The sequence below is a fragment of the Copidosoma floridanum genome, unplaced genomic scaffold (assembly GCF_036245765.1).
Source record: "Copidosoma floridanum isolate Cflo_tuat_1 unplaced genomic scaffold, Cflo_Japanese_pri ptg000019l, whole genome shotgun sequence".
Taxonomy (NCBI): Eukaryota; Metazoa; Arthropoda; class Insecta; order Hymenoptera; family Encyrtidae; genus Copidosoma; species Copidosoma floridanum.
Genome location: NW_028321896.1, coordinates 6,109,389 through 6,134,369, shown reverse-complemented (window position 1 = coordinate 6,134,369; position 24,981 = coordinate 6,109,389). Strand labels below are relative to the sequence as shown.

The window sequence follows — 24,981 nt, the reverse complement described above, 5'->3', positions numbered from 1 at the left end:
TGATGATTCGCATTGGGTAAATGTGTGCTCTTAATAGCTTCATTTTATAATTAAGTTAGGAATATGCGTACACTTACGCGATATTACTGGTGAAGAGGTACATGGAATTGAAAACTCACCTAAAAACAGAAAAGAAAGACACATGAGTATTACTGTTCATTTTATTGATTAGTTGGTAAATATTTTTTGATAAAATAAGTCTTTCTGTTATTCAGAATGGCCGAAAAATGTCTGGAAATTTAGACGACAAAATGAATCACTTGATGGGAATTCTATGCAAAACAACCAGGGACAAGGGGGGCTATGCTCGCGCAGTTGCAATTAAAGGATTCCCCGGCGATGTCTTGGGGCGCAAGGAATAAGGAGGGAAAGGCATAAAAGGAGAAAGATAAGAACGCAGCAGGTCGACATCGTTACGAGGCTCAGGAATTTTTGCACCGCAAGAATTTCCTCGCGTACATGGGGAGAGTCGTAGATGCTGATGGACACTAGAAAGAAAGGAAAGAGAGAGAGAGAGAGAGGCAGAGGAGAGGGTCTTGCCATGAGACTGCCACGACACACAAACCGATTTCCACGCATTTAAGGAGAACCAATGCTAACACCACGAATGTGCAACATTTTTACTCTTTTTTTTTTTTTTTATTCAAAACTTCGGCCTACAAATCGCTGATACGCCAATAGTGGAAGTTATTGTTTCGCCACTATTTATTACCTATTTTACCTATTTTTATTTTTCTAGTGTTCTAGATTTTTGCTATGCATATACAGAATTGGCAAAGGTCTATTGATGCACGTGAGTTTGAAAAGCGTAGCTTACATCTTTCTTTGGACAAAGCAGGAGGTACAAAGTCAGAGGGAGTTTGCCAAGAATTTTGTATAGATATTTCGCAGCACAGATGTAGCCAAAACTTGCATGCCAACCGAAAGACAAAAAAATTTGATGGATGGTTTCAAAGAAAAATATTTTTTTCTGGTCTGCCAAACGATGACGTGCGAGTTTTCTCCGTTTACTTTTTGAAAAAACTTTGGATGTAACCACAGTGGGCTGTTCTCGGTTACGACAGGAAGCCACGCAGGTATCGTGTAACCACGGCATTCTCAATGTTTTTGGCACGTAGTCATCACTTTTTTGCATTTTTGGGTAAAACGAAGGATGCACCGAGCCGAAAAAAAAGAAATTCTCAAATTACAGCCAACTTGTTTGCTGTTGTATCCGACGGCTCGCAACGCGCGTGAGCGTATTTGTTATTTTGCCATTCAGATCGCGGGTCCCGGGTGGAACGTATCGGCAAACGAAATCGATACCCATTTAACTCTGGGCGTTTGCTTTGATGTCGAATCACGCGGTCTCTGCCACCGCATTTTTTTGGCTACCACTTTTCTCTGAACGATCGCTTTTTTTTTCCTCTGGACTCCTCTGGTGCCGTTACAAGCCGTTCATTCCGACAGTTTGACCGTTCAAAAATTCAAATTGAGTTTACAACTATCACCGTGCCGCCGGTTTGAATGATTACCTCGTGCGTTTTTTACCTCAAAAAGGGCGAAAGAGAAGGAGAAAGAGGATAATACCACTCTGAAAGCAACAAAAAAAGACGAGAGTAAAAGAGAAAGGGGGGGGGGGTACGTGTGCTGGAGCTCGTGAAAATTACCGCAGACGGATGCATGACAGCCGCTAGTGGGCCTTCTCTTTTGTAATTTGGTCCTACCATACATGATATTTCTGTTGTTTGTTTCTCTTCTCTTCCTCTTGTTCCTCCTTGTGTGTCCATCAGTACCCAAAATTGTCGTGACGGTAATTTCAGTCACGAACGTGAAAGCATTTCAACAACAGGAGCTTAAAATCCGTCGTTCGTAGTTTTGCGTGTCAGAGAAATTTAGGCAACAGCTTTGTAAAGAAAAAAAAATTCGTCAGTCCCATACCATCGACTACTGTTGTTCGCGTGCTGCACGTGTTATTCGAAACTTTTATAATTTTTACAATGTATCCTTGGGGGAGAACATAAATTTTCACCATTGATATTTCAAACAGACGAAATACGATTTAAAAAATTTCACCACATGTACAACGAGTTCACTATGGCCGACAGACTGAATTTTTAGTTTTTTTTTCTTTCATATTTATGACAATCTTCAGTTGTATCGTTTATTTTTCATGAATTGACATATTTTTCTTGTGAAAGTTAAAAGAGCTACATAATCAAACAGAAATTACATGTGATTGCCTAACATTTGGTGTGGATCGACATTGTTGTTTGATGGCACGTGCAATAAGCCTGAACGTGATACTGGATTTCCTTTGAAATATTGACCGAATTTAGTTATATAGTAAATAGTTTGCCTCCATCTTTAAGCTTTAGTTTTGTTATTTGATGATTTTCGTTATCCTTGAGAGCAAGAAATGGAACGAAGTTATACAGTTGTAGGTATTACTCCAAGAGTTCTTTTATCATCACTCGTTTCACAAACACGTTGGTTTTAAATCCTGAGAGTAAGCGGGATAAGCAAGTAACCAGTGACATGAACACTTCCTCCTGCTCAACTAGCTGTTACACTGGCTTTGCGGGCACAACCAAACCCAGCGAACTCTTAGCCTGCAGTGCAGTACATAAGAGGATAGTTGGAACCTAACTGACAGACGGGCGTGTCCTCGCGTACAAAAAAGGGCCTCAACAACGTCCCTGTAGAAAAAGTGAGAAGTCAGTCCACCCCGAAGCTCGTTAATGATACAAGGAAGATAGGAGACGGACGGGAGGACAAACATCCGCAAATTCACGGCTGGTGGCCTCGAAGCTTCTTCAGAAAAAAAAAAAAAAAAACTGATTTCCAAGTGCAATCACGCGCTACTCCGCTGCCTTTTGAAAATACGAGTTCAATACGCGAAAGAATGCAGTAGTCGTCGTCGTCGTCTTCGTCGTAGCCGTAACAGCATCGGGGAGTCAAGTGGAGGCTGCTCCCGACCTCAAGGTGACATTCTTCTAGCATTGTCGAGAGACGAGGGACAAGAGTTGTTCGGTAACTTTACTCCATTTCACACATTACGGGATAAACGTTTGTGTTTGCACGTACGCGCGCCACGTATTATTCTACGCGGCATCGTGCACCAGTAAGTAGCTTGACTCTTTTTCAACGCCACGTGTATTGAAGTATACTTACACGCTGGAGGCGTAAAAAGAGGTGGGGCACTATGATGTGGTTCTTGACGTAACGTGTGGCAGGTACCTTGACTTTTTTTTTCTTACTATGCGCGTTAGTGAGGTAACCTTTGAGGACAAATAATTTTGGCTTCTACGGGTCTTTGGAAATTGGAGAGAATTGTCGCACTACAATGAAAAATGCACGCATGTTGGATCTACTGATTCAGCGTCCACTCTTTGTAAAGTGGGTATCCTCCTGTTGCAGGATGAAAAAAACAAAAAAAAAAAAAAAAAAAAAAACGAAATGATTACATTTATTTGGTCTTTTGCTCTCTTCTGGTCAAGTCTCGTCGGCACTTTTTCACCGCAGTGCAGGTGCCGCCGTCTCATTCCGAGGCTACACCTGCGCGTCTCCCTTTCTCGAGCCGCGGTAATAACTGTACGTATAAGTATACACTGTCCGAGCTCTCGATGGTTCTCAGTAGTCCCCGCGGTGCTGCTAGCCTGCACACGCGATCGGCAGCAGTAACTTCATCTCATCCACACACGCATCACATTCTCGCCTCGACCTTTCGTTCCATCTGCCTTTTCCTCCTCTGTCCTTCGGGATCACTTTTTATCTTCATCTCCGCACAACAGTTATACAGTTGGAAGCGGACGTGCTTTACTATTTATTGAGCTAGCGATCTGGCTGTGATCACGAGATCCATGAAATTAATACAATCATCCTTGCAGATTCCGAAGATTCAGTGGGTACAAGAGTTTAAGAAGCCGTACACGTTTATGGGGAAGAGAGGATCATTTTGGTTCAGGTTTTGTAGGCACAATCGTGGATGTGTTATTTTAAAGAAAGAAAAAAGAGGGTGAATGTGAGAAACAGAAAAATAATGCAGCAATAGACGAGATGAAAAAAAAAGGAAGCAAAGAGGAACAGAAGTTTACGTAATAAAAAAGAGAGTAAGATGGCTAATCTATAGCTGTATCTACTGAGGTAAATGAAACGCAAAAGCAACAAAGTGAGAATGAATAACGCACGAGGTCGATGACTCATGAGGTCATTTTCAACTATATACGAGTGGTGGTTTTCGATCTTGCCTCTTATGTTCTTCGTCCAAATTAGAAAACTGATGGAGAATCTCTTGTTATGTAACGTCAAGTACGTGACAATGTCATACTCCACTGAGCAGTGAGCTTGACTGATTCAGCGATCATTTGTTGATTTTTGCTATTACCCATCACTTCATTGCCTCATCATAGAATTTAATCTTTATTAATGAACCGTTCATTGTGAGAATTTTTATAGTTATTTTCAACTTTTTTTTTACAGTATCATAAATATTCTCTCGGGCTAATGTTATTGTATTGATTGATGCGAATAATTTAAATTTAACTTATTTTCAAATGCTTGAAATAGATTTTTTCCTCAACATAACAGAATTGATGTTGTGATTTGAACAGATAGAGACAATAATAATGCCAATAAAATGGAATTTGACGTACAGAAGAAAAAACACAACATCGGATGGTGTTAACTTTGTTATGTACTGTGTCACTTTGATTTATTAATAACAGTCGAGTTATAATCCCTAAAAAAATCCGTTTATCAATGACACAATCGATACGCATCCCTTTCACCCTCTAGTTCCTCTCGATTACAAATATCTCTGAATGTATAAGTAATCGCTCAGCCAAAAATAAAGCCTCAACATCAATCAGATATACTGCTTCCTCACAAGTTGTTATTTTGAGAAATTCACGAGCAACCTTGCAAGTATTAGTAGCCACGCATAGTCAAGATGAGAGCCCAGCTTGCCGGATACCTCAATCATTGAAATCAAGAGCAGTACGTCAGAGAATCTGCTCGTCCAATTTTATTTACATCTTAGGAATACGTGTGACAAACTCTGTATCTACTAAAGTGTGCTCAAAAAATTATTTTAAACACCCTCACCTCACGATATTCCATGGGTCCAGTTAATGAGACATTAATGCCAACTTTGATACCCATGAGAAAATATTATAGTTGCCAATAATAGAAAACCCGTGCCCCGTCCAAGAGGAGCAAATGCCAACGTTCAAGTTCAGGAAATCTCAACGTACGATCTCTTGCACAGACGGAAAAGGAGGTCAAGCTATTACGCTGCCCGACGTAGACACAAGGGGAATTCCAAGCACGGACCAGTATCCCAATGCGATTCAGCCGTAGACATTTATAACGATGCGTCGCGTCGGTGAGAATAAGCGAAGAGAGAGCAGAGATGACAGGTAGCACGTCTTCCGTGCAGCCAGTTAGCTCCCGTCTTTATTCTATTTCTCTCCGGTCATCTCTTTCTCTTGATGCAATAGCAAGACTCCGCCACGGCGTACTTAGTACTTATCATTTATCTAGCTCCTTTCTCCCAATAGGGCAAGCCCTTGGCACGTGCCACGTGGACACGCGCACTAACAAGATTTATACATGGATTAGGCCTGTCTTCACATTAGGGTACAGAAACGCTGCATCACAATTAATACGCTGCATCGAGCAGGTAAAACAAAATATCGATCCCAACATCTCTTTATTCTTTCGTCTTACTGTAATTACAATGACAATGTGAAACCATTCTTTGTCCCTTTTTCTAATTGCTGTGAATCCTTGTTTACAAACTGTTGATGAATGAAGTATTTAAAAACAGAACCAAATGCACATTCATAAACTTCTAAGTTTAATGTTAACAAACATTTGTTTATTGTCATGTCAAAGTCAACTGCAAGTAATCCAACTGAAGGTATGGTGCCTATTGTAATACCTTTTTTTCTTTCACAACGCGTCCTTCATTAAACAATTGCCGCACAAGCCAGCCAACCTACCAAGCTCTTCACTATTTCACTCGCGTAGACAGCCTCTTGGCCCAAAATTTTCCTCGCCGGCATTCAACTATACTTCGTCATGGACGCCCGCCCACGTTGCGTCGAGATCGTTAAAACTTTTTACCTTTTATTAATCGAGAGCGGCCTCTTCTTCTTTCTCTTTCTTAATGCCATCTGGGTACGGTAGACCGCGATCGCAGAAAGGAATCAAGTCGTGTGTTTCTGAATATTTATACGGAAAGGGATGAGAGAGCGAGAATTCAGAAGTCGAGGATCTCTGTAGGTGTGAGAGAGAGAGAGTGACGTGACATTGTGATCGAGAGGTAAACTCTCACGGTGGCTGCTACGATTGTGGATGTCCTGGTCACTGCTACCTCATGCTTTGACTGCCCGTCCGTTTGGGTCTTCCCACCTCATGACGTTGAAGAAGGACAGTGCCAAAGTTATCTTCGATTAGCTGCCACTACTGTGGCGTCGTGGTAGACACCCCCTTCGACAGACTGTCAGGTCTGTGGTTGCGGCTGGACTTTAGGGTGCTTGAATGAAACGTTTCCTTCTTTCTTCTTTTTCGTAGAAAATTTTAGGAGGTCGCTGAGCTTAGAGGAACAAGTTACCTGTGTTATTATCTCATTTTCACTTCAAGATGCTTAAAAATATGCTGTACTTACATGTCGTATTCAAATATCGTTGACTAATGAGTTTTAGGGGGTAAGAGATTTCGTTTGAAATAGTTATTTCATAGACTATGAGTAGTTCATCTAGTGTATTAGTTTGCTTTGGAAGGTCAAAGAAAAAAAAATTTTCTTGTTGCTTATCTGTTTTGTTAGAAATATGTATAAACTACTACGTTTTTATGTGAAGAGGAAAGAGAAAGCATTCATAAGGTTGTTGTTTTTTCTGTAAAAAGTGGTCAGATCAAATTGAACATTTTTTGACTTTATGTTGTTCCCATATCTTAGTAGAGTTTACAATGAAAATATACCATTACGTGAGAAAAACAAGAGCTTGCGCCAACTAGTTGCACTTTTCAAAGATTTATTTTTTTTCAAAGATTAATTTTTTTTTTTTTTATACTCTCTTCAACTATGCTGCTATTGTTACTGACTTTTGCTTTTAATTAAAATACAATTTGCACGTTTAACCAGAGTCAACAAAAATGTACAACACTCTTATAGTCTATACAGTGACAAAGACCGGGACAAAAAGGCATAAAGCATCGAAGATTATCTTACTCAACCAAACGAAAAGGATTATTTACCATGGACTTTGGAGTTGCACGTAACAACAAATGCTTCGGAAAATGGCAAAAAAATTATAAGTCATGTCATCCCCACTGCATGTACGTTGCTTACGGTATATACTTTTTTTCTTACTTCTCAGCAGCAGCATCACACGGTTTGTTGCTCAGCTAGAAAGGCTCATAAAGTTTTCACGTGCGTAGAGCTGAACTGGCACGATGTGCTCTTAGTACAGGCGCAGGGGACATTGAGCGATCGCATCTTGCTCTACAAAGGAGGATGTGCTGTGCTCTCGCAAGAAACGGTCCGGTTATCAAGATGACCAGGAGAGAAAAGGAGCTTGCACAACCACAGCACGCGTATCCACGCGAGGTATGAAGAAGTAAGAGTATAGATAAAGAAAGAGGGAACCGGTTTCCCCGTCATTTACCCTCTCCTGGATCTGCAACAGCTACTGTTGCCAGTTTTCCGCTCTACCCGTTCTTTTGTACACCGCAACCGAGACGTATTTTCTCTTTTTCCTCGCGCATATGTGCTCGTTGCTCTCTATTCATCGTCTCTTTCGTTCGTCTCAATGGGCTCTCTTTTGCTAGATGGACGTGTCTAGTAAGCCGCAATGCGAATCCGTGAAACGACACTGGCCTTCTTTTCGTCGAACTCTTGATGAGACTAAATGAGCGACTAGACTCGGGATGATGTCGAAATACATCGTCGAGGAATGTATACGTGATCGGAGCATGTGTACATCATCAGTTACTCGTGGTTCTGTTATGGATTATGTAGGTGTACACTTGAAACGTATGTATTCATGTACTTGGATTCGGTAAATAAAGTATCACCATACGTCTCTAACCCTTTGAAACGACAGTTACAACCAATACCGATCGTTGCCAAAGATCTGATTAGTTATCTAGCCTCGAAGCCGATCGCTTCAAGCAGTGTTTCTTCGAGCCAGTAAGAACAAAACAATCGATGTTTCTCACCCTCAAAAGAGAAGGCACGTACCCGAAATCGAATCGAATATGAGTAGAGAGGGAGGAAGAAAGAACTGGTATGGATCAATTCCCGTACCGCAATCGCGAGCCGATCGCCGATCGATAATCTCCTTTTCAGCGTTGATCTCTCCACGCAGTAGCAGCTACATTGAAAATCCTTGGGGCTTGACTCAACCGTGAACTTTGATCAATCGCAAGCCATAACGAGTCGAGAGCTGCCGATACAGAGGAAAGAGAAGGAAAAATAAAGAACAACCGGTCGTCGATCAAGGTGCTTTAGAATCGGCGAAAGCCATCGATCAAACGATAGCCAGGACACCGTTAAGTCTCTTGCGCGTTGTTCTCTCTTTTCTCTTATAAGTTTGTGTCCAACCACGGAAAACTGAGTTCCCGAGACGATGCGAGGAATACAACGATCCTTGTCGTCGCAAATATATTCGCGAATCGGTTTCTTGGCACGTGATTCCATCTGAAAATCTTTGAAGAGACTGCTGGCTTTGTGTAGCTTCGTTTCAATACTCTACCATGCTGTACTGTAAGCTCAATCATGGGAGTAGAATTTAGAATTACTACCAAGTAGGGAAAAATACCTATGAAAATGAAAATGAGTGTTGATGTACCTAGTTCTTTATAAATTTTGACGATAGTAATCCATTCGTACATCCAACTGCGAAAATACTGTAGATTCTTATACTTGGGAATAAAAAAAAAGAAAAGAAGAAAAAAACTACTTATGACCATCATGAGTAAAAAGTATATTCCAATTGATTATATTAAAGGTATATTCCAAAGGAAGCGATAGTATGACATTTATAAAATCTTCCAGCTGACTTTCTTCAATGCTGTTTAGATAATATATAGGCTCTAACGGACTAAATATACGCATGTACCACGAACCTCGTTGCCGTTGCAATGAAATACCTCACGTTACTTTAGAGAAACAATAAGCATAAAGGAAATCGAGCCAAACGGAGGAATAAAAATTGTTTATCTTCTTCCTTTTTCTTCAACGCAGGTAACATGGCCCAGCCATTTTAAAATTGCAAGCATGCAGCTGACATAAACAGTTTTCTCACTTTTCAGCAGTCATGCCCCAGCTTTTTCCCATTTCAATTCTTTCTCCGTCATTTTTTTTTTTTTTTCCCAAGCGCGTCCACACCCCAAGTGCTTTCCAGAATCCTTAAAATGCAAATTCGCCCAAGAGGCGAGATGCTAATTGCCCTCTCGCGTTCAACGTTCGCGTTAATGCGACACAGAGCTATGGTGATCTTGATACATGTTTAGTAAGTGGCCGTGCCCATCGTTTTTTTTTGTCACGATACTCGAACGGAGGAAATGTAGGCTCGTAGAGAAAATCTCGAGTAATCGAGAAAACTTGTAGCTGCAAATTTACTCGAGAGAACGTGTGATCTCTACGCGTGCACTTACCACGTATCATTGCATCTATTATGTTGGATTACTATACTCTGCATTTCAGAGTCTCACTTTGAGCATATTAACTTAAAGTAAACCCGTACGAGTAAAGTTCATCTTTTGAGAATGTAAATACTAGGAAAAACATAAGAAAAGTAACACCATTGCTTTGTCCTTATTCCCTTAACTCTACAAGAAATTTTAATATTAGTGAATCTATGAACTTAAAATTCTTTGCATTTGCTACACCTCGTGTGTGCTCGCGTAGTAAAAACTCATTCGATTCAATCCTTTCGACAGTAGTTCTACAAGTGCACGTAAACTTTGATTTTAATGATCCTCAAAATAGGTGCTATCAACTGTTTGTATGGTCACATAAACCTAAATTACCCTCAATCTCTTTCTCTTCCTCATCATAGTCATAAGAATAAATTTCTTTTGTACGCTATGCAGGCATGCAATTAGGGCTATTGCTATCTACTGCACAAACATAGTACAGTGTCTATTTCTAGAAACAATTGCTAAAAGTAGAGCAGTAAGACTAGTGCATTGATCTGCAATGCGTGCGCTCGCTGATGCCAAGTCCGAATTGCTCTTTGACTTTGCATATACTTTTTATTTTGAGCAACGCTATAAAGAGCATGTGATCGATGCGACTTGTGTGTGCATATTCGCGTGGATGCCAAACCTAGCTGGGAACGTGGATACTATTGTTTGTGAGTGGATTTCCTGGGCTTGCCGAAGATAAATTACGATCCCAAAGTAAAATATCATTGCAGCTTGATTTACTCGATATCTTTACACTAGGTAAGTCGTGTAAGAGAGTAATGGGGGTTCTGAAAATATGCAAGGCGATTTCATGAGCCTGATTCAACTAAATTTGGGTGCAACCCTTTGTGTTTAATTTGAAAAAAACAAAAAAAAAAAACGTAGAAATAATTTGTTCATAAGAAATGAATCCAAAATATATAGTCAGCGATTTCTAATGAGGTATTATGAGAAGAAATAATGTTGCATAAAACAGTAGTAATTTAGCAATACGTAGAGAAAAAGATAAATGGTGAAGTGTCAACAAATCTTTTACAAATTTTGTGTCTTTGGCCAGGATATCTAGATGAGTCGGTTCATAAAATCTTGAAAATTTGAAAACTGTAGGAGCAACACATTTTCTGGTTAGCTGCTACGTCCCCGCATTGGTTTGAGGTTGTCAGAACTCTGCGTCGAATTAATTAGGGTAAGCTGTGAAATTCTTACTTACGGGGGTGTTGAATTCGGCAATAACTTTACATATTTACTTCCCGTATATTCGCCTTAGATACCTGATATCGTCTTCGCTTACACTACTACAGGAGATACCTAGAGTCTCAGTTATAACTTCAGATTTGCAAGTGGCATCACATCTGTTTTGGAGGGAACGGAGGGGAGAAATTGAAGTTACGCGAATAAATGGGTGCAGGGTATCGATTTTACGCAGCCATTGTTCCCAGCAAACGAGCTTTTGTTTTAAATGCCTATGCTGCCTCATTGTATGAAATTGAAATCGACGGATAATGTAACAGTGACAGAAGCATCAACAGAGTAGTTGTAAATAATGCGATACAAAGCCTTGGGTATTAGTTACGTGGGATCACACTAAAGGTATACGAGAAGAGGAGGAAGAAGTGGTAAATTTAACGAGTTTTCGCGTTTTACGGCTGTACAGGTACGCATTTAACGGTCAGTGAACCGCGGGCTATAAGAGATAACTGGAGTGGAGATATAATTAAATGGTAAAGCGCAAAATGTCGAGGGGAGGTATCGCGATCATCCCACTCCTTCAGTGCTGTGATTAAAAAATTATTGTAGATTTGCGTGCGTTTCGGTTGTTGTGATTGTTATTTCCCGCATTGTTTGCTCAATAGTAGCAACAACTTGCTCATAACATTATATGAGTAATTATCGCTACGATCTAGCAAATTCTACAAAATATTTGAAAAACAATTTTTTTCCCTTTCATTTGTAATGAAATTTTGAAAAAACATTCAGAAATTTAATAGTCTCTCACTTTGATACATGGTATCTACATTGGAGAAAACAATGGCTATAACTGCGTATATGTTTATAACCAACACGTGTTAGTTGTCGAAAATATTATGTACCTCACGAAATATTGGGAAGGGATTAAGTCTGAAAAAAATTATGCACGAAGCGCATGAAGTTCGCGGGAGAGATTAAGTCGATATCCTCGTTAAGTCCTTCGTTCGTGGAAAAAGAAATGCAGGTGAAGAATGAAAGAAATCCTACGGTGGATAACATAAATCACGGAACGGGCAAATAAAGTACGGACAACAATGCAGTCTTAAACAGTAGCTAACGGCGCTCTGTGTGTCTCTTTTTCTCTGCTCTCCCTGTGCACTTCTTCGTGAGATGGAAAAAAAACCAGCTACAGACGAGCGAAAGAACGCCGCATGAGACAAAAAAACAAGGAGAAGCAGAACAAGCTGGTTCTCAGGCCCGTATTGTGTAAGATGTTAGAAGTATACGGAGGTGAGAAAAAAAAGGATAAAACGCCGGCAAAGCGCGACTGGGTACACGCCGCGCAGAGTGAAAGGTGAGAGAAGGGTAGGGCAACATGCCTGTGCGGATAAATGGTGTGTACGTACACTGCAACAGCATGAATTATAACTACGACGACGACAACGACGCAAGACGCTGGATCCGAGCGAGGAAAGAGAGGCCCGTTACGGGAGCAGACGGCGTTACCGCGTTACATTGCATTAACCAGCCGACCGACTGATCCTGATCCAATCTCTCTAGCTCGCTTTTCCGTACATCCTCCTCTATCCTCTTGTCTCAACGCGCTAATGGCGAATATTGTAGGCAAGCGTGCTTGCTCTACGTCGCGTACTTTTGAACAACAGAGACTTGACGTGCCCTCTGAAGCTTTTTGCATTTTTTTCTCTTCTTGTTAGGTCCATAACAGACGCACAAATAAGTAGCACCAAAGCAACATACTTACCTACACAGAGAAGAATTTATTTTGCATTACATTCAATGGCACTACTTGATTGTATTACGCTTGTATGGACAGGTATTTATATTGCACGTACTATTTATTTGTACGGTTAAGAACTTTGTTTCTTTTTTTTTTCTTTTTATGTATTTTTTTTTTTTTTTTTAACATTGTCCATGTTGAAGTCAAGTAAATTTTACGGTTCATCCAAATACGTTTCTCTTTACTTCGTTTTCAAGAGATAAAAACAAGCCACTACAGCAACTAAAGGAGAGATGAAAAAATAAAATCTTGACGAAAGAAAGTGTATAGCACCGAGTGAGTCAAAACGTAAAGCTTTCGCATATTATATACTCAATGGTTGTACGGTTTAAAAGTTCGAGGTATAGTCCTTTTAAGGAAGAGAAAAAAAAGAGATGGACGCAAGTAGGTAGATGTCAACTGTCACGTGCGAGTGTATCTTGAGTGTAGCGTGTCCTATGTGATGATAAGTCAAGTTAGTTTAAAATAGAGCTTCTTTTTCCTACAGATCATGGTTACGAGGTTGAGGCTCAACAGATACGTTTATATGCCAGTGGCAAGTAATCAATGTTCATTTCAGTTTACCCACCTCAAGTATAAGCGTGCAAACAGTACACGCAATAAAATTTATCACATGCACATGGCATCGATTTCAGCAATTTTTCGAAAAGTCACGTGTCAGCTATAAAATTTGATTAAAGCCACACCTTGCAATTCATAAAAAAAGAGTTAAAAATCCCGTGAAAAATTTTAGACTTGATTAACGTAAAAATAATAAATCCACAGTGGTTATAAGCGTTCTGCGTTTGTAGGCTTACGGTGACGCAATGCATTTCGATAATTTATCGATTTTGCAACGTAAAAATGCTCGATAAAAGAAAGAGAGAGAAAGAGAGAGAGAAATACCACATATGCAACAGACAAGTGTGAGGTCATTGTACGGTCAGGTGTGTGCACTACCACTGTTTGCTAACAGCATTAATCCGCGTCATTTCAACACTAGCCTATCGTACTCCTGCCTCTCTTACAAATTTGCGCACAAACGTGCGAGACTACCCCCACACATACACGCACGCAAAAGCGTATGTATCAGCACGCCATCAGGCACTTCATAAATATTCATAGCCACGTATGGAGAAGAAGAGTCGAAGTCTGGTCCTACATTAATGTCTGAACGACTCTTAACTTGCTCTTGTATAGGTATGTATATAAGTATATATATGATCACAAGAGAACGCAACTACTTGCATGCGTGCATTCGGGCTCTCAAGAAATTATCTTCGAAAATGTTTGACAGTCAATGATTACTTGCATAGCGCATAATCAAAGGACTTTTTCTGTCCTATTGAGAAAGCATGATTCCATTGTTTGGTGCCTAGGAGTGTAGGTATGCATGCGTCTACGTATAAATCTAACGGTAGATGGTTTCGATGGATACCTAAACACATCGATTCCTTTCTCTCTCTCTCTCTCTCTCTGACCTTTTTTTTACTCGTAGAGAGAGCTGATCCAAGCAAGAGCCAAATAACGAATGATATTGAATTCTACATGTATTTCGTAGTTGTTGGGCAAAGTTCATCAATGTACCTACTCATGGTTTCACGTGGTTTTCATTATCCGAGGCCGTTGTGCGCATCAAAGATGCCTATCGATGTACCGTTACCTGTATTGTCCAGCACAGTACCCTACAAACGTATGCTTGTACGTTTTTTGTTGTGGTTTTAATACACGGGAACGTCCAAGATGATTATGGACAATGGCTTATGTGTACCTGTTATTTATTATAGTTTTAAAACGAATTCTCATCGTTGTCCAATGATACGCACTGTTCAATAACTTATCGGCATGAAAAATCTCGTAACATGTGTTCCATGGAGTTAAAGTAATTTATTTTGGAGTTAGGTTTATTGTAAAGGTGGAGGTGAAAAGTGTAGTTTACGATTTTTTTTCAAGAGATCAGAGTTACTGTAGAAAATTGAAAATTTCTAGGCACTTTAATTCAATTTTCATTAGCATCCACAAGACTGCGAGCTTAATGAAACAGCAGAACAGCAGCTCCTCTAGGAAGAGCCGCACGCGGCAGAGGATCAACGTGCGATGATCTTCTTCTTAATTAGTTATTCTCTCTTTTACGCGAGGAAGTATGCCACAAAAAAAAAAACACCGCAACGAGTGCTACTCGTGGGATTTTTCGACGCTTCCTTCCGCCTTTTTCGTATTACTATGTAATACCCTGTACAGTACTGGTACTACTGCTCCTCTCTTTGTCTCACTTGTCTTTATTTCCTGGCTTCTATTTACTGGCTCCCTCCAACCGGAGGCTACAACTTTGGCTGTTTTCCGTCTGTGCGCCTACCTTTTTCAAGTCAAGGAGATAGAGAAAAATGTAAGGGTTTAGTTTTTTTTTTTAATGCCAGAATTAATTAAAGGACTGCGAATTCTTCTCCTTTAGTAGAGTTACAGTGGGTTTCATACTGCTGTTTTTATGCATGCAGAGTCGAGCCAAACGCATGTATACATGGATATTTTTGTTGTGGCATTGTTCCAACTACATTTTATTCAGTTGAGCTACAATTTATTTTAACGTTTTTATGAATTTTTCAGACGTAGTATTATACAAATAATAAAGATTTATAATTTGTTTCTTGGTTAATCCCTGCTTATCTGAAAAAAAAAAAAAAAAAAAAAAAATAGAATAAAGAACCTTACAACGCTATTGTAAAATATCTCAGCTTTTAACGTTTAAGTATCTGGTACAAAAAAAAGGAATGTTTAATCGATTTCTCAGCAAAGATCTCGCGAACGATTGTTTAATCAATCAATCTCACTCCGACTTTTCACTTAGCTGGTTACACACTACCAGCAGCAGCCGAAGAGAAACTATTTATTGTACCACTTCTCGTGCAAAAAGTTCGATTTGAGTGGGAGATGTGGGGGAGGGGAGTTCAACGAACTGACATTTGCAAACACGAACTATGCGGAGGTACGAGCAATTCCTCCGAATAAATCCCCTCCTCCGTCGTAGCTTCTCCCTAAGAGCTGAATCAATATTTTCAAGTTCCCGGAAGTGCACGAGATATTTACGAAGACTGTCTTGCTCGAGGATATCTGCCATATATACCATATTATCCGATCCATCCTACTGCTCTGATTCGTTGATTTATCTCTTCTTGTTAATGCGATGTTGCAGAAGTAGATTTTAACGAGACAGTTGTCACGTGTTTGTCGCCCGTGTATTTGAAAATGTATTTTGTCGTTGACCACGTAAAATCTATTGGGTTTTCTTCTATGTAGAGAGAGCTTTTTATATCAAAACCACCCCAGAAGTCGTCAGTGCAGTCTACTTTTTGATGGACAAAAGTTGTATCTGTAGAAAAATTAACTACAGAAAAAAATGGGTGACCAGATGATCCCAAGAACTTACATGGCTTTGCATTATTATTATTATTATTATGTACCAAAAGGAATAAATATTCATCATCTTCTCCTTTAGATTCACATTGAAAAAATTTTGGATGCACCGTGAACTCTACGTCTTCAAATGCTCGTATGTTTATCCTCCAGCTAATTGAATTTTATCTTAGTCAATCGTTAAGCACTCGACAACGACACGATGGTGCTCCATTTTTGCTGCCACTCGAATGGTCCTTTTAAAAAGTAATTTTTAAGCAAAATTAGCGTCACCTATCAATGATACTCGGGTAAGCCGTTTGGTGGACAAGAGATAGCAAGCCATCGAGGGCCACGTCAAACTAATCACGTGAACCTGCCTCCAACGTTCTTTCTTCGCGTCTCTTATGCGCACTAATGCATTTAATTAGTACCAAGATCTGTGATGGTCGTACAGTCGTGGGATAGTGGCGGCTGCCAGAGGAGAGAGTTCGTTCACGCCGTCGCCCGTGACGTTCTCTCGTCAATTACGGAGATTCCAGCAAACTAACTCCCTGTCTCTCTTTCCCCACCAACTGCTGCCAACGTTGAAAACTGGGCCAAAACTTCGGCCGCGTTCACAGTGGTAAAAGTTGTCGACATTGGTATATATGAATGCTTGATCAACTGACGATAGCTACAGAAGAGTCAGTGACCAGCCCCGCTAAGCCTAGTGTGTGCCCGTGATGTTTTCACATGTACAGAACTATTATAGGTGAGAAGTAAGAGCAAAAGAAAAAGAGGGAAGGAGCGGAACAGAGAGATAGTGCATGAGGTAGCGACATATAAGGTGCCATTGACCATCACGTGTTTATCTTTATGATCCATATACCTCTGTATTATACGCTCAGTTGCAGTTTGCCATAAGCACAAGTGCTACTTTGAACTCAAAAGTATGTCATACATGTACATACATATACATAAACCTATACCTAACTTACTAAGGCATGAAATTATTCCTGTGCGCATACCTTGTATTAAAATCAGATGCGTATACAACTTTATAGCTACTTAATCGTGTATTCCTTCAGATGGTAGGAATTCTACATGGCAGCGTTAGCAATCGAGCAGTCGGTGACTTGAGTTTGTCTTATGACAGCTGCTGTCATGTAATTGACGATCGCGTCTGTAATTTTGAAACAGCTTGGCTGTTTTGTTGGTCCTAGTATTTCTAGTGGTCATAGTCAAATTACAGTAAGCAATTTGGCGTGTTAAGCGTACGACTACCGCCAAAAGTCAATGGGTAAGGTCCCTGTAAGGTGGCAAAAGTTGGAACCTTACATAGGTGCAATCGACTATTCTAAGCCTCTGGAGCGAAAGAGACAGAGCTAATGGCGGTTAATACCCCGAAAAGCAGAGGTTAAATTAGGAATGTATGGTGTAAAGCTTCATCCAGAGGGTGCCAGGACAGGCCAGTCCCGGTTTATGGATGTACCGGTGTATCCGCGAGTCTCCTTGCACGTGCGCGCGCGCGCGTATGTGTGCCATAGAGATATAATAAATAGAGCAGGGAAGTGAGACTGAGGCATGTCCACTGGAGCAGAGAGAGAAAAAAGATTTCGGTACCTGTCTATCTCTCTCTCTAATTATGCTCTGATTGGTTGAGACTCACATCATGTATTTAAATCTCTGTAATGTAGCCAATCAGGGCAGAGTTTAGAGAGAGATGGACAGGTACCGCAATCTTTTCTCTCATTCTGCTCCAGTGGACAGTGCTACTTACATGAGACCCTATACCTTCCCTTATTATATCTCTATGGTGTGTGCGCGTGTGGTCTACGAGTGATTGTCCATTCGTTTAGTCTGTCGTTTGTCAGTGCTGTAAGTTTGTAACTATATGTATATGATGTATACACTCATGTATAAACACGATCGTAAAGCTTACACGGATAATTGCTAAAATGTGACGGAAATGTTACAAACGTCCCCCACTGTGTTCCCACATAGGTTGAATGACCATCAATTTAAAACTCTATTGCGTCTATCGAAGTACTCAATTCAGCCCCAGCAGAATAGCTCCTCTTTTGAAATCGATTAAATTTGTTTGTGCCCCAATTATTTATCTTTAAGCAGTTTGAATCGGCTCAGCTAGTTTTGGACTAAAAAGCCAAAAAATACTAGTGCACAATTCTACTAGCAATACCACAACTTACTGAAAATAATGCATTTCCAGCTTTATTCTGGCGAATCAACTATGCTCGTAGTCTATGGCCCTTAGTATGATGCAAGTACAGGAACGACGTTTGTAGTAAAATCCGCTTGTGGCGCTGGTTTCATGCCCTTAAACTAATTTCAATATTTCATGGTGATTGCCATAGACTATAATTGTAAAGTTCCTTTGCCAGAACAATTCTGTGCACTTCTCTCCAACCACGGTGTAAGATATACAGGTGGTCCCATGTACGCATAATTTTTGTGAAATATTTGTGCTGTTTCATTCAAGTTTTAGCAGATGGCGAATAAGAGTTGAATACTGCATATAGTTATAGTTATATTACTTGTGTTAGCAGATACCACCATATAAAGTTTCACTACTACGTCTGCTCGGTGTTCATTTCCTATGCGACACCTAGTGCGAGAAAGTGGAAAAGACACATAATGCTCACAAAAATTTACTGTAGGCAATATAGGCAATGGATCCACCTGTATATCTTACACCAGCGTTGGTTTTCAGTCCTTATGTTTTGGTCCCGAGCGCTTGCCAGCGCCACCCCCGGGGCCAACTAGAAGCAATCAACCATTGGCGAGTCTGATTAATTGCTGGCAAGCGCTCGGGACCAAAACACAAGGACTGAAAACCAACGGCTGTCTTACACCGTGCCTCCAACTTAGTTCTTGTCTTCTGCTACTGTATATTTAATTTTATTATTGATTATTGATGAAATTCAAATATGCAATTGTATTGGCTGCATGGGCTGTTATTATGATTTATATATCGTTAATACGTGCAAGTAAACGTACTAATATTACAAGCAAAGTTTCTTGAAGTTCCCAGCACTCTCTGAAAACGTTAAACATAGGTTATAATAATCCTTACAATAATACTTTACATGTATTATAAGTACTCAATTATTTTTATTGTTAATATTAATGCGTTGACTGACATGTATTTACGATTTACAGTTGATTCTAAGAATATGCCCACGCAGCCAATGAAACTGCTTGAAATATTACTAGTCAATAGTAACATAACATGTGAAGTAGCACAAGACAAGAACTAAGTCGCAGAAAGTCGCATGATTGTTCCGTATTCCGCTGCGCAATTACAGAACTGGATTCCAGCAAAGACATTTGTATTCGTCGGTATTACCATCCAGATCTGAGCCAGAACTAACGAAACTGAAAGAGGCTAGAGCAGACCGAATCTATTGGACTATATTCTTTATGTCACGTATTATGTTTCATGCTCCAAGTTAGTCAACAACTCTCTAGAACGCAAAAGTCACTAGAAAGATTGCGCGGCGCATTGCTTAACATGCCAGAGTAAAATACCTCCTTGATGGTTTTCTTACGTACTTGAGCGCACTCGAGTGCACTCGAGTAGTCACGAACGCATAAGTTGCCCCTCCACTGCACGCAAGCAGCCTCGTGCACGTTTGTGCAGTTGCTGTCGCTATACTCACTACCGGCGCGGTAATACGTGAATTTCGACTGATCGCACGTAACCTCGCTTGACTTTGGCTGCCCGCGGAAACTTTCGTTTGCTTTGTTTTGACCGCGTGTAAACTCACGTTATTGCAACAGTTCTTGCGTGGGCCGGCGTAGTAGTGATTAGTACTTTGACCCTCGAGTGTCCAAGACAAGTAATAAATTACGGGCAAAGCCTCAGCTGTGGACCGGCTCGCGGAAGTAACTCGGATCCACCAGAAAGTATGGATGGTACCTGGGAGGAGCAGTTGATCAATCAGATCCAAATAAGACCCGCACTATGGGACGATAATCACGTTCATCACAAGAATAACGTTATTTTGGGTAGATTGTGGGACGAAATTGCACGAAAACTCAACAAAAACAGTAAGTATAACCTTGATTTTGTAAAGATAAGTAAAATTCTGCTATTGATTTTTCTTTTGCTGCTTCGTACTTGTGCGTTTTAATATATTTTGTAAATTTGAAATATCTTTTTTTTTTTTTAAATATGTCACAATCTGACCTATGTTAGCCAGTCAAGGTTAGTGCATACATTTTATCTTTCTAGAATTCAACAATAGCTTTATAAGAATTATTATGATTCATGTTTGTTATATAAGTGATAAGGGATTCTATAGAAAATTAATTTTTTCAAATCAATGTGCTAGTATTGAGCAAACATGACGTAGGTAACATGACTTGACTATCTGATGGCATATTCTAGCAAGTGCAAGTGCTTTTTGTCAACTACAAAAATGATTACTTAAATATTTCACAAGCAGCCAGTGTAATCATAGAAATTTATTAAGTTAACGTGTGATATTTCAGTTTTTTGTGCACACTGTCAAATATTTTAGTATGTGTGTAATTGTAAATAATTATCTATATCTTTACATGTATTTCAGTTAAATAATTAAAGTACTCTAATTTAATATTGACTAATCATTGTAGCATGTGAAATACCATTGAAGATAGTAGCAAATTTTACTTTTTAATCATCTAACCTTTAAAAACTGTTTGTTATATCCAAGAATAGTAATATACATCATCAAAATAAATCAATTTAATAGTAAATACGTGCCACGACTACACACCCACATCTTAATTCTTCCATTTAATTGGCATAGGATTTTTTTAACTATTTTCTCCACATTTTTAAATCATATCGTTTCATAACATATTACTTGGATTTGAAACATTGATTACCTTAAGCTTAAATTGAGCAGGTTGAAAAATTTTAATTTTGTAGATTTTATTCATGGAAATTTGTGATTCAAAAATTTTAACTTACTGGATTACTGGATCTTTAAAAACTTGCAAGGCCAAGATTGAGTTTATTATTCAAAATACATTGGTTTTTAGAATTTTAAGTTCTTTAAAGACTTTCAAGCTCAGAATTATGTTATTTTATACAAAAAAATGATTTCTGGATCTCTGATGGCTTCGAAGGCCAGGATTCAACTTCTTAATTGAAAAATATTAATTTCTGTATCTTTGATGGCTTCGAAGGCCAGGATTCACTTCCTTGATTAAAAAATATTAATTTCTGTATCTTTGATGGCTTCGAAGGCCAGAAGTCACTTTTATGATTATAATATATTAATTTTTGATTTTTAATTGCTTCAAAGGCCAGGATATAGTTTTTTGATCAGAAAATATCAATTTCTTCATTTTTGATGGCTTCGAAGGCCAGGATTCAATTTCTTAATTGAAAAATATGAATTTCTGGATCATTGATGGCTTCGAAGGCCAGAAGTCACTTTTATGATTATAATATATTAATTTTTGATTTTTAATTGCTTCGAAGGCCAGGATATAGTTTTTTGATCAGAAAATATCAATTTCTTCATTTTTGATGGCTTCGAAGGCCAGGATTCAATTTCTTAATTGAAAAATATGAATTTCTGGATCATTGATGGCTTCGAAGGCCAGAAATTAGGTTCTTTTGTCAAAAAATATTAATTTTTAATTTTTAATTGCTTCGAAGGCCAGGATATAGTTATTTGATCAGAAAATATCAATTTCTTCATTTTTGATGGCTTCTAAGGCCAGGATTCACTTCCTTGATTAAAAAATATTGATGTTTGGATCTTTGATGGCTTCGAAGGCCAGAAGTCACTTTTATGATTATAATATATTAATTTTTGATTTTTAATTGCTTCGAAGGCCAGGATATAGTTATTTGATCAGAAAATATCAATTTCTTCATTTTTGATGGCTTCGAAGGCCAGGATTCAATTTCTTAATTGAAAAATATGAATTTCTGGATCATTGATGGCTTCGAAGGCCAGAAATTAGGTTCTTTTGTCAAAAAATATTAATTTTTGGATCTTTGATGGCTTCGAAGGCCAGAATGGAGATTGGTCATAAAAAAATTTTGATATCTTGGATTCTTTCTTTTTTGAAGGCTGATTTCGTCGATGTGATATGAAATTTAATGGGGTTGTTATAAAATTTGGAACGAATACTTAAAATAGTAAAACAAACCAGGAAACGGTCATAATTAAAAAATCCTATGCTGTAATAAAATTTTATTTAGAGGTGTTTGGTGGCACGAGTAAAATTAAAAAGTGTTACGTTTTTAGGCTCTTAATTTTCTTTATTGGATACAACGAACAGTTTTGAAGTAGTTGATAATCTACAAATTAAATTTGATTAATAATAGGTTCCCTAATACTGAGGTTTACGTACAAGTTTTGATATTGGCCAACAGAAAAAAATCCTAATTTTTTGTTATTGCATTTTTTTTCTTTGTATTTTGTGGGAAAACATTTGTATGCAGAGTAACATTATTTTTTATCCATACTTTCAGTCATTTAACAAATCCTCCATGGGAAGCATCGGTTTACTGGAATCGCCTTTGAACTGTATTACTTGCTGAGGTAGACCATTTGACAGTAATGATTTTGGAATACCGCTTTTAGTGGAGGTAAGTGTGCTAGAGTATAGTTACATAGTTAATGTTATTGTCTACAGAGTAAACGATCTTCTCTGGGCACGGTATATACATATTGTATTTTAAATAAATAAATAGATATTTTCACATGAAACTACTGGCACTGCCAACGAAGAGCTATACAATAACAAAAATTATTTACCACAAATTTAATATTTGAACCGGTTCTTTCACATGATTTTTTTATTTATATTTTTTGTGATTCTTTTATTTTTATTTTTTATAATTCCGAATATATAAAAATTTGTTGTATTGTAACTTTTAAGTTTTCTTAATATTCTTTAAATTGTTAACTGTTATTACAAAAGTTGAAAATATCTTTCTGTGTGGTACACACTATAATATTTCCTCTTATTTTTCATTCAGGTTTACGTAAGAGATACGATGGCTTTCAGCAAAATTCACGAACTGAATCGAGACAGATCAACTAGTGGAGAATATCATCTTCTATTTCCAGGCCTAAAGAAATATGATGATAGATTTTTCGAGTATTTAAGAATGCCACAGGATTGTTTTGAGTATATTTTGTCAAAAATTGAAGCCCAGTCCTCGCGAAACTGGTGCAATTTTCATACACAGCCAATACTGCCTGAAGAAAAACTTGTTGTTACGCTCAGGTAAAATACATTCATATAATTTTTAAGTGATGCAATTATTTATTTATTTATTTTTAATATGGATGGGAAAAATATTAACAAATTTAATTATTGTTCATTTGGTGAGCGCATAGACTCACATTGGCATGGGAATGTTCGATATATGTTCTAAAATATTTACTGGATTTTAGTAGGTTGAGCTAGTCATAGAAATTTATGCAGATTTTATTTAACTTTGTATAAACATTTATTTATATCAACAACCGTATACTAGTATTTAATTTTTTTTTTCTAGATTTCTAATAACTGGAGCTTCATATAGGACTCTTTCCTTCTCGTTTCGGATAGGAGTTTCAACAATATGTAATATCGTTAAGAGTACTACAACAGTTATTTGGAATACTCTTTATCCGATTCATATGCCAATCCCCACTAAAACTGATTTCATGAAAATCGCACTTCAATTTTACAAAAGAAGAGGTTTTCCGCACTGCTTGGGAGCTTTAGATGCAAAGCACATTCGTATAAAGTGTCCAGCCAACTCCGGTTCCCATTTTTATAATTTTAAAAAGTTTCACTCTATCGTGTTACAAGCTGTTGTTGACGCCGAATATAGATTTATTATGATCGATGTTGGTGCCCGTGGAAAACAGCACGATAGTAATACCTTTCATGCTTCTGATCTTTTTAAAATGATTCGTAATAAGACTCTGGATTTACCTGGACATATGAAGCTGCCTAAGTCGTGTAAAACTTCCCCATTTGTTTTTATTGCGGATGGAGCTTATCCCCTCATGAACAATGTGCTGAAACCTTACAGAGGACGACATTTGACAACGGATGAACGTATATTTAATCAAAAACTGTCATCTGCTCGAGTTGTCATTGAGTGTACATTTGGACAACTGGCAAAACAGTTTAAAATATTTCATAGTACCATTGAACAAACACCAAAAGTTGTTATAGACATAGTGAAATGTGCATGTTTGTTACACAATGTGATAAAGGACATGGCTACAGTATCTCATTGTCCCCAACAGGATCTTCGTAAAGCTGTAGGTACAGTTAGTAACAATAATAACAATTATGAGTCAGAAGAATGTCCACGTACGATTAGAGAAGAATTCACAAAATACTTTATTAACCACAATGAATAGCTAATAAAAAATTATTACCTTTTGAAGTTATTTTTATTTATACCCATAATTATAACTATTATCACATATAATGTAACTACATTAATGTATAAAAATAGCTAGAAAAATACCTATACAAAGAGATGTTATAGCTGTAAATTGTGCGCAAATTTTAAAGCAAAATTGATCCAAATATTTTTTTAGGTATCTTAGTCCAAAGGTGGCGTTATTACCCGCATAATAACACCAAAAAAGGGACATGGCTGTATGTATTTTGAGCAGACGCCAATGAACGTAATTCAACTAAACTAAACCAAAAAAGGGAGATTTAAAAATTGCTTACAAACTTTTAAAAAATTCCAAGTAAAAAAAATTTTTCTTTTCTGACTATTTAAAAGTACTTCGAGGCCTTTGTTTTTATCTTATTATACATATAATAACACCAAATAATTAATATATAACTTGAAAAATATCTGATTTGAAGCAACTTTTCTTGCAAAGTTTCTGCAAAGCAGCTGTAAACACCTCTAATGTAGCTATATGTATAGCTGCTTCTTACACTTTATTATAGCTTGATTATAGATAGTCATA

At 38.2% G+C, this 24,981-nt stretch overlaps 1 protein-coding gene across 1 annotated transcript in view; it reads right to left on the bottom strand.

The window, feature by feature from the left end:
- LOC106635765 (putative G protein-coupled receptor Mth-like 1) overlaps window positions 1-24,981 on the bottom strand; it is a 133,445-nt gene that overhangs the window by 50,800 nt on the left and 57,664 nt on the right. The gene's annotated exons all lie outside the window — the stretch shown is intronic.